Source organism: Podarcis erhardii (assembly GCF_964252035.2).
Source record: "Podarcis erhardii genome assembly, chromosome: 3".
Taxonomy (NCBI): Eukaryota; Metazoa; Chordata; class Lepidosauria; order Squamata; family Lacertidae; genus Podarcis; species Podarcis erhardii.
In genome coordinates, this window is record NC_138507.1 from 50,249,127 (window position 1) to 50,265,175 (window position 16,049).

A 16,049-nucleotide genomic window follows, 5' to 3' on the forward strand; every position below is an offset into this window, starting at 1 on the left:
AGTAGGCTAGTCCAGATTTTTTAGTCTATTTTTGGAGTTTTCAGGATCCCCACCCCCACCCCCGTTCTGAATGGGAAGACTTTTCTATGTTTATAGAGAGGTGTATGAACAAAAATAGTGTTTCCATTTCCCCACTATTGCACATTTCCTTTCACATCATGGGAGCATAGGAAGCTGTCTCATTCTGAATCAGAAAGTTGGTCAATCTTGCTCAGTTTCCTCTACACCGACCAGCCATGGATATTCATGTTCTGAGACAAGGGTCCCTTCCAACAGTATCTAAAGATCCTGGGGATTGAACACAGGGCCATTTGAATGCAAAACATGTACTACTCAGCTAATCCCCCACCCCAATTTGTTATGGTCTTTTATTGAATTTGGGGAATTAATTTTGAAACAGTGTCTGGATGGGTGACCACCTGGGAATAACATGTATGTCACCTCAGGCTCCATGGAGGGAGGAAATATTGAATATCAGTGTAAGAAAACAAACAAACAAACAAATATCAACTTACAATACAGGGCAAATGACACACAGCAGAACTTGGATATTTTAAACTTGCGCTCCTTCCTCTAGCATGAAATCATTGGGCCAGAAAAATTTAAACATCTGGAAAGTATGTTGATGAGGGAGGGGAATTCTAAACTCCTCTTGCCTCTAAGTTATGACTTAGGCTTTTGTCCAAAAACACTCAATTATGATCTTAGTCAAGCATATGTAAAGTTATGCTTTGGCAATTTAGAATTATTTCCCATTAATAAATGTAATGTAGGGATGGTTACATATATTATTTCTGAACAACATATTTTGTTCCTTGTAAAGATACAAAACCTATTGGCAACACTCCATAGGAATGCCATATGCACAGTTGCATTTAAAATCAATAGGATTTTAACACTTCCCATGCATTTAAGTCCTATTAATTTCCTTGAAATTTGGTGCACCTTAACTTTCCAAACATTAGACCACAGAGATATTTCTGAACTTAGCAAGATGTAATTTTGTGATTCTGATATTTTGACACATATTGAAACAGGATATTTAATCAGTGTAGCAATACATACCCATTGCATTTAGGAACTGGAGTAATATTCAGGGAATCAAGTCTTGGCTTTGGAACAAAATTTCTGTGTAGTTACACCAGTTGTGATCATTCTGCTTTTACAGCAGGGCCCAATAACAATGACAAACATAGGGGCAGCTTCCAAAAACATAACTCCAGCATCAGATTACTCCTCATCTGTCCATAACGTGCAGTTATAGAAATGTGTGATATGATGTCTTGTTCTGGCCCTATAGACTAGTGTTCAGCTGCTGCTGAAATAATCTGTTGGTTTCCCCCCCAAATGCCAAAGGTTCAGCTAACACATCATAAGTATTGTAAGCAATGGCAGTCTAGTTATATTTTCAGTTCAGTATAACGTCACTTAATCACTTGATCTGTGGTGCCCATTAAAGAGTTCCTCTGCACTTCAGTATAATGTCCTTCTGCCCCAGGACCTTCATTTTCCTGAGCTGAGAGCACAGGAGTGGAATCTCACATCTCACCTAGGTACCTCTGGATTTCTGAACTCTTCCAGAACTTTTAGCTGAGGAAGAATCACCCAGGCTTTGGATGAGTTTAAATAAACAGTAGTTAAAAATTGCCTTGCTGAAGCAGGCCAAGGGCCATCTCATCTAGTGTTCTGTTTTTCGACCATTGGTGAGCTAATGGTTTCTGCAAGGCTCACATAATGGTGACAACCATTGTCTGCTGTTTGACTTTACTATACTGTTAGTAAATTGGCTATCATCATCATCACCATTCTTTTTAAAAATTATATTTCACCTTATTTTCAAAAGAAACAAAAAATTAACAACGTACAATATTACAGCATATGTTCAGACGTAAAAGATAAAGCTAAAGGACCCCTGACAGTTAAGTCCAGTCGCAGATGACTCTGGGGTTGCGGCGTTCATCTCGCTTTACAGTCCGAGGGAGCCAGCGTTTGTCTGCAGACAGTTTTTCTGGGTCATGTGGCCAGCATGACTAAGCTGCTTCTGGTGCAATGGAACACCGAAACTAGAGCAGTGCACGGAAACACCGTTTACCTTCCCGCCAAAGCGGTACCTATTTATCTACTTGCACTTTTTGGCGTGTCGTCGAACTGCTAGGTTGGCAGGAGCTGGGACCGAGCAACGGGAGCTCACCCCATCACGGGGATTCAAACCACTGACCTTCTGATCGGCAAGCCCAAGAGGCTCAGTGGTTTAGACCACAGCGCCACCCGCGTCCCTATGTTCATACATAGTAACCCCCAATTCCAAACCCAGTCATTGAGCCCTAACCCACTCATGAAATAAATTAGAACAGCTAGAATACAAGTTAGAACACCTGAGGCCAAAAATTAGGCTAAGTTGTTGGTGTTTTTCTATGACAACACAAATTAGTCTGGCATAATTTAGGCGGAACACTGGACATGGGGGTCGATATTCATGCTTAGTGCAGTTTTCACTTGTAAACCCTGCCAGAGTGCCCTACTTGATGCATTATATCCTGGGCAGGTAGAAATAAATAAATTGTTGTTGTTGTTGTTGTTGTTGTTGTTGTTGTTCTTGTTGTTCTCCTGAATAGAGAATGGGTAAACCTGATGACAGGCTGCAGTAAAACTGCGCAGGAGTTGGAAAACATGTTAACGAGTATGGAAAACATGTTAACGAGCAAGAGAAATTTAACCACCATGAAGCTTAGTTAACGATTAATGCTAGCTGCTTGAACCTGTGCTTCTAAAGCAAACATTGCCAGTGTGGAGTTAGATGAGCAGTGTTGTTCCCCTGTGCTCAATGCAGGCTGAGATGCTGTGTGTATATCTGTCATCTTTTGAGAAAGAGAGAAAACAGCAGCAGTGTATCAGAAAGTCTTTTGCTGCCTCTTCAAACGCATGCAGGAGGCATCATATTACTAAGACTTGCTATTTTCAAATGAAGAAGGAAGGGTGGCCTGGTGAGGTGCCCATTGTATATGTCTTGAGGTTCATAGGGTAACTGACCTGACTTACCCAGCTGTTGTTTTGCTTGTTTAACTGACTGTTGCCTGAGCAGGTGCTGGTGCAGTGAGAAGCTGCTTAGGATAGCTTACATACTTTTGCTTTCACACTTCAAGGAGGAAAACGAAGAGAATGCTAGTTGAGTACATACTTCGTACAGACAGTCACTGGCCCAGTTTGCACTTCACGTTAAACCGTAGTTTAAAATGAGCTGTGTGTGTATGTGGGTTTTTTTTAAAGATGTTGCACTGCTGGTACTTGACTCCTCTTTGTCTATCAAAAGATAATCTAATGTTTGCTGGAAATGTGGGGCAAGCAAAGTGGATTAGATACATGTATAGTGGACCTGTGGGAAAATCAGAAGTTTTGAGGGGGGAATGTTAATATAATGATTTGAAACATTGTAATTTAGTGGAAAATCTGCTGACTGAATGAAGCCAGTACTAACCAAATCGCATACTCAAATAATTCCAAGCAAGTAGGCAGGAGTGGTTTAATAAAATATGGTATACAGTGGAACCTCGGGTTGCGAACATGATCCATGCAGGAGGCACATTCGCAACCTGCAGCGCCGCGTCTACGCATGTGCATGATGTACTTTGGTGTTTCTGCGCATGTGCGAGCGCCGAAACCCAGAAGTAACCCATTCCAGTACTTCTGGGTTCGGCATGTCCGTAACCCAAAAACGCACAACCCACAGCATTCACAACCCAAGGTATGACTGTATTTCCATGGTGCCTTACTTGCTTACTGAGCTTACAGAGGTAGTATGATTAGGAAGAAAGATGACAGAGCAAAATAACAGTTTGAGAGAACATGGCCTCCCTTCACTGTTTTCATGAAGCAGTAGTTTAGTCTGGAACCATTTATAACTTTTTCACTGCTGGTATAAATCTGAGACTATATAAGATGTGAATGAACAGTGTGTTGCAGCATGCAGCTCAAATGTTCCCAGGGGTTTCCTCCTGGTGCTGCCATGCTGGGGATGAAGAAAAGCCGGTGCTTGTGTTGTTGTGTTGTCTGAAAGCAGGCTTGTATTTTGTTTCCTGAAAATAAACCTTGGTTGCTATCATGGGTTCTTTTGGCAGAAACAAACCATGAGCCCAGGTTCAAACTACACAACACAGCAGCAGAAGAAGAAGCAGGCAAGGAATACCATGGGAACTTTCCAAGAGCATGCACCAGCATGCTGTATTTTCACATCAAGCCAGTTTGTTTAAAACTCTGCTTTCATGTGATATGTGAACCAGACCACTGTAGATGACAGGGAGCTGTGGAACAGCTGCCAGAGTGTTGACTAGAAGCCTATCAACTGGAACATAAAGTGCCCAACTTGTAGTAACTGAATTGGTTGTCTGTTTGTATCAGAGCCCAGTTTGAAGCGTGGTGTTTAACCTCCAAAGGCCTTAACATCTAGGACCAAGATACTTTGGGAACTGCTTTCTCACCAAATACCAGCCCAACTTTTAACCCTAACCCTGTACTGTCCTCACCAAAGATTCAACAAATGGGTGAGAGATAAGACCTTTAAAGTGGCAGCACCCAAAATTTAGGTATGTACTCCGTGGGGAGTGACATATTCCCATATTCAGATGTGTTTTCATGTACTCATTGGGTAGATATACTTTGAAAACAGGCTTTTAATATTTAGTGGTCAACAGCTTGTAAAGCGGGTTCAACATGATGCTACTATTCTATTGTTTTAAATGTTAGGATTGTTAATTCTTATTTCTTCATTTAAGTTACACTCTACCTTTCTATAATACTTTCATATTCAAAATGGGCTTACAAAGCATGGTAAGCAGCATCAAGCAATTGAAATAAAAGATAAAAATATAATGATCCTACTATCTAAAATGATTAGTGTGTTGCAGTAATCAACAAATTTAAGAGTAGATAATAACAATAATAAAAAACGTCAAAATCACTTAAGGCAGGATCCAAATATCTCTTTTAAGCATACCAGTAGGATTTTTTTTTAACTTTTTGTCTCCATCATTTGCTTTTGATTGCAAAGAACAAAGTTTAGACTATCCATGAAAATCATTTGGGGTGAAAAGTTACTTTTCTAACACTTTTATGACAATTTTATCAGTTTCAGTGTATTTCCAAATATTTACAATGCTTTGCCTGGGGGGAAAGTACACATGAAATCTCAAACTCTCATAGCTAGAGTATTAATGTCAAAGACTGTCTGGAGTACAAAGGTTATGAAGTGCATGTTTAAAGAGTCTGCAGAATAGAAGGCCAGGGGCCATGCTGCCAAGTTGTTAGATTCATGACAGGACAGGGGCTTCGTTGCAGTACCTAAAACGGAATAGAAAGAGTTTCAACAGACACATTGGCCTGGTTAGCACATAATGCTAAACCATGGTTCATTAAACCATAGCTTAACATTATGACTTGGATTTATGTGTGAACCCAGCCTAGCAGATTACTTATGGTTACTATGATTAAAGGTCATTCATTAACCAACATTTGCAGTTGGTTTATAAATCTTAGTTAACACTAACCATAGCTTAGTATTACTAGTGAACCAGGACCTCCATAGCTATGTTTAAAGAGACATCATCACCCAAAAGCTACAGAGCTGCAAATGAAAAGTGGCAAAAAATAAAAAAAATTAAAAATCAAATCCAACTTCCCTCTGGGCTTGGCTGCTTTCACTGATGCTCTTAACTACTGTATTCTGTGACATAATTAACTAAGGTTTAAGTGATCATCCGCTAGACACCTTAGCTTTCGCTATGGTTCATGGTCAGCTTTAGCTGTGGTTAACATTAACCATGGTTTAGTGTTAAGCGCAGACTAGGCCATCAGCTACCATTATAATGTGCAGCATTCAAAGACCCTGAACATGCTGGTGTTAGCATAAGCCTCTCTGAAGCCATGTAATTTGAAAATGAAAGTAATAGAAGGAATAATAAAGATTTGCCCTTCTTTCTTTATCTTCTTTATTATTACAAAATATATAGCCTGTTTTTTTACATATAGGTGTCCAAGGTCAGTATAGCTCTGTTACTGAACTGATCCCAGAGGCAGGATTTTCCATAACAGAATATACATGAGGCAGCCCACGTGAAAAACATTATGTCAGAATATAAAACACATGTGGCTTCTGCAGAAAAATGTTATATTGTTAGAAGGAACTTGTTATTCACATTTATTTTTAGTTAAAAGCTTTTTTCAGTTTCAAGTTTTGATGAAACTAAGTGTGCTGGCCAATCAAGGACTAATTCTTAAGGGGCTGCTTTGTGTCTCCCAGAGACTGCCAATATCTGTTTGTTGAGTGATGCAATGGTTTGCTGATTAAACAGCTCACCATTGGGTTTGGGGCAAAAACTGTGGACATTTAACCAATTTGAACAATTTATTGCTGTAATTGAAGGGTTTAGTTGGTGTTTATTAACTAACCTTCCTGCTATGTTTACTAACTTATCATGAGAATAACCCTTGGCCCTGACTTTTATTTTTTAGATTTTCCGTAGGTAGTATGGATACTTAAGTTGTCAGTAGTCAAGGTCAGGATTTCATATAATCCTGTTTTTCAAATTCAGAAGAATTGCTGGCTTTCCCTCTCAGTGGGAAATACATAAATATTATATGTTACATATATATAATACATATATATTATATGTTGCTGCAAAAAAACTTTCCTTTTACTTTTAGAAAAGCTTGTCGTTTTTATTTCTGTCTTTCTTGACAGAGATGTGACATCTGAAGGGTAGTTTAAAACTCACACTGTGCCACTGTGTTTTTCCTTTATATAAGATTTGTAACCATTCCTGTCCTAATCATCGTTAAAATGGACTCGTAACTAGAAGAATGGCATTATTGCTGTGTTGTACAGCAGGAGCTCCAATGAAATGTTAGAGGCACACGTCGCTTCTCGCACAGGTCTATTCAATATAACAATGTGTGCTGGTGGCAATACCAACCTACTTTCTCCCTCCCTTCTTCAAAAGCTGTTTAACTAGAACTAATTGACCATTCCTAAAGTGCAATTAGCAAGGATATTAATCTATTTTTGACAGGTGTGGAAATTGGTTTCTTCTTGCCTATTCAGTAGACACTGAATCTGAGTAACCATGCAAAAGTCTGAAATGTTTCGCCTTTTACATTCGCACTGGATATGTCAAAACTGAATACTGTAGACCATGTTTGTCTGGTCTGATCAGCCCTAGAGAATCAGGCCAAGAAAATAAATACACTTGGAGTTATCATAACAGCTGAAATAAAATGTTTTCACTCATCATTTGTAAAGAGAATAAAAATATTAAGAGTTTGGGTTTTCTTCGTAAAAAAATTTCAAACATTTTCCAGTTTTTCCTTTTGGGCAGGGGGTGGGGGGAGAGAGAGAGAGAGACGTTCCTCAGTTTCCCATGTGTTCTCTCACCCTGTTCCCACAAGCATCCACATCTCAAGAATTTATCCTTAGAACTAGACAAGGAAATTTGTATTTCCTCCTTTAATTACAAGGAACTTTCACAGTACATGAATGAAACACAAAGCCTACCCCAAAGACATACATCTGTTTTACATAAGAGGAATGCATTTAGGAGTGTGAGAAATTGCTTAAAGATTATCTTGATACTAAGAATATGCAGTTTATTTACTTTATAATTATGCAGGGTTTGCTTTTGAGAAGCCCTCTATAATTTTCACTACTTAGTCAAAGATGTATAATAAGACATCAATTGCTATAGGCACCCACCCCAGAAGGAAGACATGAGACAAGTTATGGACTGAGCTAGGCCAAAACATAATTAAACATCTGCAACAGTGGTATTAACAAAGGCCCCCTAAATATCCTGACTTCCTATGCAGGCCAATCTGTTGTTGATCCTCAGAGAAGGAGGAAAAAACCATGGAGTCCTCCCACTCGTATTGTGAGTTAGTCTACCTGGCTCAGAAAATGAAACAGAGCTAACACCCCCATTTAAATTTCCTTGAAGTGGTTACACCGCTGAACTGCTGTTGCTGAAAGACTTCATTATGCCCAGGGGTCTCCAAGTATTCCAGATCCAATGAGATTGCTTTTAGGATCTCTATTTCACACACACACACACAAAATTCAGGATACTCATCAATGACCCAACCTTCCCTAACTTTACAGAGTCTCTGTGTATATGTGTGTGTATGCATATATGTGTATTTAAAACAATTTTTTAAAAAGAGAACTCAGTGTTGTTATATGGTGTGCTCCAAATGTTATACATGGCTGATGTGTACTTATTAATAATCTCACATACTATAAACCTGTTCACCTACACTTCACTGCTTTGACTTGCAAAAGCTACAATGTTGGAAAGATAATTGGAGCGTAAAGGGAAACGCCATTGAACAGACTAAGACCTTCCAATACTTAGGCATTACTTTCTCTTATAATGCCAAATTGTCAACACACCTGACCACATCAGCTATATCAGCAGGAAGAAGTGTACGGCAAATTTACGCGGGTACCAATGCATGCACGTCTCTGCCCCTGTATGTCTAATAAGGTAGAATCTGTTACACACATCCTTCTATTCTGCGAATTTTATAGTGAAGAACGAGCTCAACTTATTTTGCCGCTTTTATCAAAATTTATACCCCTACAACATTATTTGGAATCCTCCCCCAAAATTCTACGAAAATACCTTCTGGAAGATTCCTCAAGCTCAATATCATATGAGGTGGCCAAATTTTGCACTTTAGCAATCAGGAAGCGTAAATTTCTTCTGTTGAATGGCACACTGCGAAGTTCCCTTGTGTAATCTTTTTCTTCTTCTTCTTCTTGATGTTGTTGTTGATTTCTTTTTGTTTGATCTTGTGGTGTTTAGTGTCACTGGCTTTTGCCGCAATAAAACTTGGTCTGGTTCACAGGAAAAGAGCCCAGAAGTCACATATTCAGTCACCAGATATTGCGCTGCCATGATAGGTATTTGACGAATAATGATCTATGCTACAATTCAATCCTAAACTGAAGGCCCATATTATTAGATCCGCACTTCTGAAGCCCACCCCATATAGCTGTGTTAACTGATCTTTTAATCTTTCTTATCAATTTTTAGACCCATTATCTATCCTTAATTAAGTATTCTATGTATATGTTTAAATCTACGTTTGGTTCTAGCTCCTATTTATTTAATAATTATTCGCCTGGATTCATACTGTTATACTATTTATGTATATGTTTTGTTTATGCTGGTCTATGACCGTAATAAAGTACTTGACTTGACTTGACTTGCTACAATGTTACATGATTATTTTGACAATTGAGCCCCTTCAGTAACTCCAGACCACTCCTGAGGAATCAAGGCCAGCCCCCAAATTTGTCCTCAGTACAGTACAACCTAAGCCTGGCTGCCAACATTCACATTTCACTAGCATTGCAACAGCTACCTTCATGCAAATCTAGTTTATTTTTAAAAATACAGATCCTGCTTGCTTTATGTGAACTTCGCAATACATTAATTACAGTTGAACTTGCCTGACAATTGCTATTTGTGTTGGAAGTAGAATCACAGAATTGTAGAGTTGGAAGGGACCACAAGTGTTATCTAGTCCAACTCTCTGCAATGGTAGGAATCTTTTGTCCAATATGGGGCTTGAACCCACAACCCTGTAAATCACCCCATGGATGGACAGCTGTCTGTTGAGGATGATGTACCTATGAATTTCCTGCACTGAATAGGTGGTTGGACTAAATGACCTATGAGTCCTATTCCAGCCCCATGAATCTTCAAAACAGGGACACTTTCAGAATAATAGAATACAGCAAAATGCACTCTGTGTACCACTGGGGGAAGTAGCTATTTGCTGTAAAAGTAAGAGGTAGAAGAAGAATCATAGATTCCTCTGTCTTTCATTTTGCAAGTCAAGAGGAAATGACAAAAAGTAAAAGCAAATGAAGATGGATGAAACGCCAAAAGGGTGAAGGGGATTCTCCTGTACAGGGATCAGGAATTGACTCCTGGGTCACTTCAGCTGTTACTGCTCTTTGTGGTGTGTGTTTTTCAAAAGGCATTTCCAGAGAGCCACTTCCTGATGGTAGCTGAGGCAAAGACCTTTAAAACTTTGTCTATAGGTCATTCAGAGGTCATTGTAAATTGAACTCAATATCTTTGATAGGAGGGAGCAGAAAGCTCTAGGGAACAAACCTATTTTACATATCATGTTATTTTTGTAAAATTAGTTGGGTTGGTTAAATCCAATATGCCCTTACCAGGTAAAGGAGGACATAATTGTACACTTCAGACAAATTAGCAATGAAGGAAGCTCAGTTAAAATCTAGTTTTCGGCAGGTTGTAATAGAATAAAATGGATAAAATTATTCTGTACATGGTTTACAAAAAAGGAAAAATGTCATCATTGGAGGAAAATAATTGTCTTTGAGAGAGAAAGAACAAACTGGTGTTTAATAAGCAAGCTCTGCCTCATATACCAAAAATTTCAAAACACATATTTCACGCCAGCACTCTAAACATACTTACTACGAAGCAGATCACACGTTTCCATAATTTATACATCCATTCAGTTAATCTCAGAATGCATTAAAATACTAGCGTAGATATATGCAGAATACAAATGGTTTGAATCTGGACTGCTCTCTGCCCCAGCCTCTTCCTGCTCACTAAATCCTGTTGCCTCTTCAGCTTCTGACACCTCCTCCTCCCAGTCTGTCCCCTCTTCTCCCTCTGACCACTCATTATCACCTCAACACATATCCCCTGGCTCTGAGACACCTTCACCTGGGGGTCCCCTTGGGGGTTGCCCAGCTGGTACCCCCCCTCCACATCCAGCCAATCCATGACAGCTACAGGAGAAAGGAGGGCATTTGCAAAAATTGCTTGCCCTCCCTCCTTTTGCTAGAAACAAATATAGAATTGTTCTTGCTAGAAAGAGATTATAAGCTATGATATCTTCTGCGTGGTCTGTGAAGTGGGTTTAAAAAAAAAGTCCCTTAATTTTCCACAGAACCTTGAATTTAGGTACAATAACTTGATTTCAATGAATAGAGGTATGGCTTGGGTGCGGGGGCTACTGCGCTGCCAGCGTTGCTGCCACTGCTGATGCCAGGCGTCTAATGGGGCCACCTTGAGCAAGTCCGGTCAGGTGGGCGGGCGGGCGGGCGGGCAGAGGAGATGGGGGACGAGGGCAGTGGCACCAGGGCCGGTTTCCAGATAGCCACGAGTCTGGCAGAGGTAAAGAGCTTGATGGGTACTTCAGAGCAGGCGCTGCGCTTCATCCTGTCCATTTTCATGGGATTTCAATTAATAACTATGATGCCCATATTTCTAATATTGCATAATACCAATTACGGACTGGTTTGTGTTACTGAGGGCAGGGGTGGGGAGATGAAAGACTAGAGATACTGTCCTGACTAAAAATAAGGGTTTTTTTAAAAAAAAAGAAAAAGAAAAAAAAGAAAAAAAAAACATTTGGCATCAACTGGAGGCTGGTTTAGGGGTTATTGTCCAGAAGGAGACAATACGTGTGATTGTTTTCTCTCCGGAAGCCATGCCCAGGTGGTGAAAGTTAACTATTGTTGCTCAGATAAGGTCTGAAAGCAGTTTTCCTGGATGTCTTCCTTGGCCTTCTGTCAAATGGTCTCTATGAATGCAAAGCTGTGGACAGACATAGTCCAGACCTATTGACAGCTTCTGGAGGTGGAGTAGCGAGGACTTTGAGCCTGCATTTTGGATACGACACTACTTCACATTTCTGACTAGAAATCTAAACTAGAGATGCAGAGATCACAAGAGACAAGTGGCTTGAATTAGGAAATTGCCTTTACATCTGTAATACTGAGAGCATCATTCCTAGCTGCAGTGCTTTTTTCTATTAAAAAAAAATGTTTAGGGGTACTCTCATTTTCCTACTCCTATTGAAATACTGCCCCTCAATGAGGCCAAACTTAGATTCACAAAATGTTTAGGGGCATGCGTACCCCTGCGTACCCCCAGAAAAAAAGCACTGCCTAGCTGTATGTGAAAGGGTATTTCTTTAAATGTTAACTTTTATGTTTGCTGCTGAAACGAAATGTATGGGGAAACAACTGCACACAGCAAGCCTCTTTAAAAGATAGGGGGGACCTTGTTTATATATCTTTGGCTTTCAGTATCAATGAAAATTTACATGTTCTGCTCATAAGCTATGAATAAATCTGCAATGAAAAATACTGTAGAACTTTTAAAAATCATGCCTTCTACCTTTCAGTCTGCTAGCATTATATTATATCGCATTACACATTTCGAATTGGAAATGCTTTAATCAGCCTTTATAACTGACTTAACAGCATAATTGTCCCATTTTTATGAGAAGGAATTGTTACCTAAAAAGATAACTGCTGTGCTCAGATTTGCATTTCCTTGTCACCACTTTTTCTGAGTGAAAAAGTATTTTTTCTATCCACTCTTTTTTCTCATAGTGAAAATGAAAAGTGTGTGGCTTTACCAAAGCCAGGATTATATATAAGTAAATATGGATTATTATTATCATCATCATCATCATCATCATTTTTTAGCTGAAACTAATGATGAGCAGGTATTGTTCTTATCCTCATTTATAAACCTGAAATTAAGATAAACTTTATATTTTCAACAGTGCCCACTTGAATATCTATTTTTTCTTCTCACATTTGGCTTTATTGAAAATATAATTGTAGTATTTAACACTTCTGAAAAGAATTACAATTGAAAACTTCCTCCTATTAACAGACAAATACTATAAATGCAATACCAACAGAGGCTTCTTTCCCCATGTGCTCTAGGCCTTTTCAAATTTCTGTAGCACATTTTCTGGTTTAATCCTCTTGGGGTATTGAATGTTCAGTTTATTTATGATGCTGTTTATCTCTGATATATATTGAATACTTAAAGGGGAGCAGTGAGATTTTTCAGATGATCCCAGAGTGATGAATAATACACCCGTTTGCTAAATATTTGTGATCTGATTTTTATATTGAGTACTAATAGTTATTAAAATTGGTTCTTTAAAGAGCATGTGATTACAAACCTCAGGAAAACAAATATTTTTGTTGGGCCTCCTGCCCAATAATCTCTTCTAAATATTATTGCAAATGATTACTCTGTGTGTGTGTGTGTGTGTGTGTGTGTGTAAAAATGAAACAATCAGCCTTCAAAAAGAGGTTATAATAAAGAGAGATTGTAATATTTTATTATTTTTGTAGTTTTGACTTCCAAAATCAAAGGCCTGCCCCCAATAATCCTAATGGATTGACTTCCAAAATTCCTTGGATTTGTAATGCTGGACTTGTTTCTCTCTGAGGCTTAGCTGGATTCCCTGCAGATAGATTTTCAGGTTTATAAACTGTAATACCACTTAGTCCAGCTGTAAATTTGTGGTGAATGACTTGATATAACATTATAGGAAGAGAGCAGTTTTACCTATAAAAAGTCCAGTGTATCAAATACCAAGGGAGCAGGAACAGGGAACGGACTTTTCAATTAGTTGGCTGTGTGGCCTGATTGAACAACTGCCCTGTGGCTAACAAAGCTTTGTCTGTAGTATCGGCTTGCTCCTCGTCCAACAGGGCAAATAGAGTGATTCTGTGATTGGTCATTAATGGGCTAGTCATCGGGTGGAGGTTTTGTTCTTAAATGGGGGCTTTGTCTTATCCCTGCTGTTTAAGCCCCCTCCAAGCACTCCTCACCTGTCATATCTGTCATACATTTAATTCATCACGCTCTCTGGTCAAAAGCTACACTGATAGTATCAAAAGCAAAAGAGGGGGATTCTTATAACTTTAGCGATCAAAGGAGATTACCAAGCAAATAAGATTTTAATGAAGAAGGAAGGTTTGTGGAAGGACAATTTACTGCATTGTGATTCAACAACTTGCATGTTTTTAAAACTCATATAATTAAAACTCACCTGCAAGGGTTCAAACATCCAATCAGTGATAAATCTGCTGCTTCAGAAAAAGACATGTCTGTGTTTTCTTTTAGACTTGCAAATTTTGTTTGCTGCTAAAAGAAATAAGTCTGTATACATATTTCAAACTGTATTTAAATATAACAAATTTGGTAGAGCTTGCCTTACGCCACATATTTATCTCAACTCTAGATTAAATAAACCCTACTGGGTAATTATTTGAATGCCAGTACAACCCTAAACACTCTGATCTGTAATCATTTCAGATGCAAAACAGATGGAAATTTGCCAGTTAAAAACATTGATTGATTTGGGCACAAGGTTAGTATCAAGAACATAATACTATGGTGGGCAAAGGTCCACTATGCCGTATTTGTAAGGCTATATAACACATAAATATTTATTGGGTCAGGGCCTGGTTAAAGCCTGTTTGCTTATTTGTTTACAAGAGAACACATCCTCAGTGGTGGCGCCTTGTCTTAAAATTTAATGACCATTGCACTAATTCAGTTTTCCAACTGCATTTAAAAAGAAAAGAAAAACACCAGTCTGAATAGTAGAATGCTAATAGTTTGGGCTTTTTGCTTTTTCATTTGGCAATTTCAAAACCATTGATGGATTATCTGCAACAGATGCTGGTGCTGCAGAAGGTTGAGTGCAGCCCTGAATTTTCAGAGTCATTGGGGGGTGGGGATCAATTAATTGCAAAGATATTAAACATAAAACACAATACAGAGATTCAGTAATTATTTAATCTCACTGAAGTATCATTCCAAATGTGTGTGTCGGCAGAATTGTATTTTATTTTATTTTTACCTTAAAGAACTGCCTTTGGGGTTGGAGAAAATGATCAGTTTTGTCTATCAGACTGTAAATATAAAAATAATTATATCACCACAAATTTGATTGTATTGTGGCAAGTCACAAGTACGAGCTGAATCAACAATAAATGGGTGACAATCTTCAATCCTGTAGCTAGATTTCACACATCCTATCATTTCGCCCCAACAGAAAGTCAGAATTGGACAGAAAATGGGTTCAGAGTAATTGTCTATACTAGCAGAACTGAAATATTCCATGTCTGAAATTAAAACCTGCAGGATTACTGTCCCTGCCTATAGTGCATAATGGTGGATAAGGCAACAGGTGATAAATGGTATAATGTCTTGGATGTCTAGAATCGGCCATTAGCACAAGGACAGGGAACATATTGTAGTCTGAGGGCCACATTTCCTTCTAGGCAACCTTCTAGGAGCCTCATGCTAGTGGTGTGTAGGGCCATGAGTGTTAATTCTACATTTGCACAGTAGGATTGTTTCTACACACACTCACATGTCCGAACAGGCAAGGAAGAAACAGTATCAGAGTTCAAGGACACATTTGAGTCAAGCATAAATTCTCAAGACAGAAGAAAAGCAGGACTGATGGGGAGAAGCAACAGATGGGGAGCAGGTGTGGCCTGACAGAGAGGCCCGAATGCTGCATTTTGCCCTCGGAACTGGGGTTCCCCATCCCTCCATTAGTATTTTTGTGCATGCAGAATATAAGCAAGATTTATTGGAAATATAAAGTGCAGTTTTAATAAATCCAAAGCAAATTTTATTTTAGCATAATCTGAATAGTGTGAGAAATGCAACAGTTTGTGCCCATCCTGTGACATTCGGTTAACACTGGAAGATCCAGGCTAGCCTTCCCCAACTTGGTGCCCTCCTAGATCCTTTAGATGACAATTTCCATCAGCCCTAGCCAGCAAAAGCCCTACTTGCTGGAGTTCATTGGAGTTGTAGTCCAAAGCATCTGGCTGCGGAAGGCTGACCTAGGTTATATGAGAAACACCCACGATATGGCTCCCTTGTGCACCAGAATTGCAGTATTTCCTAGGAAATGGTAATTATTGAGAAAATGTGTTTAGCTTTTTTGATTTGACCTATTGCATAGTTGAGTAAGATGGCAGATAATGCTGGTCCTGATACAGAGATGCAATCAGAAGACAGCGAAACTGCCGACATTTTTCAAGAATTTCCTCTCCCCACCATTCACTTCTGATCAAAAGGATAGTATTTCGAGAAGGAAGGGGAGAACAGTGAATCATGCATGCCTACCTGAATCCTGCATTTTGCCATCCTTCCCCATTTACCCCCAGC

General features: G+C 39.0%; 1 protein-coding gene and 1 long non-coding RNA gene across 3 annotated transcripts in view; both read left to right on the forward strand.

The window, feature by feature from the left end:
* Positions 1-16,049, forward strand: part of LOC309339521 — a 315,853-nt gene that overhangs the window by 230,289 nt on the left and 69,515 nt on the right. The window lies entirely within an intron of this gene.
* Positions 1-16,049, forward strand: part of PRDM1 (PR/SET domain 1) — an 86,713-nt gene that overhangs the window by 33,232 nt on the left and 37,432 nt on the right. The gene's annotated exons all lie outside the window — the stretch shown is intronic.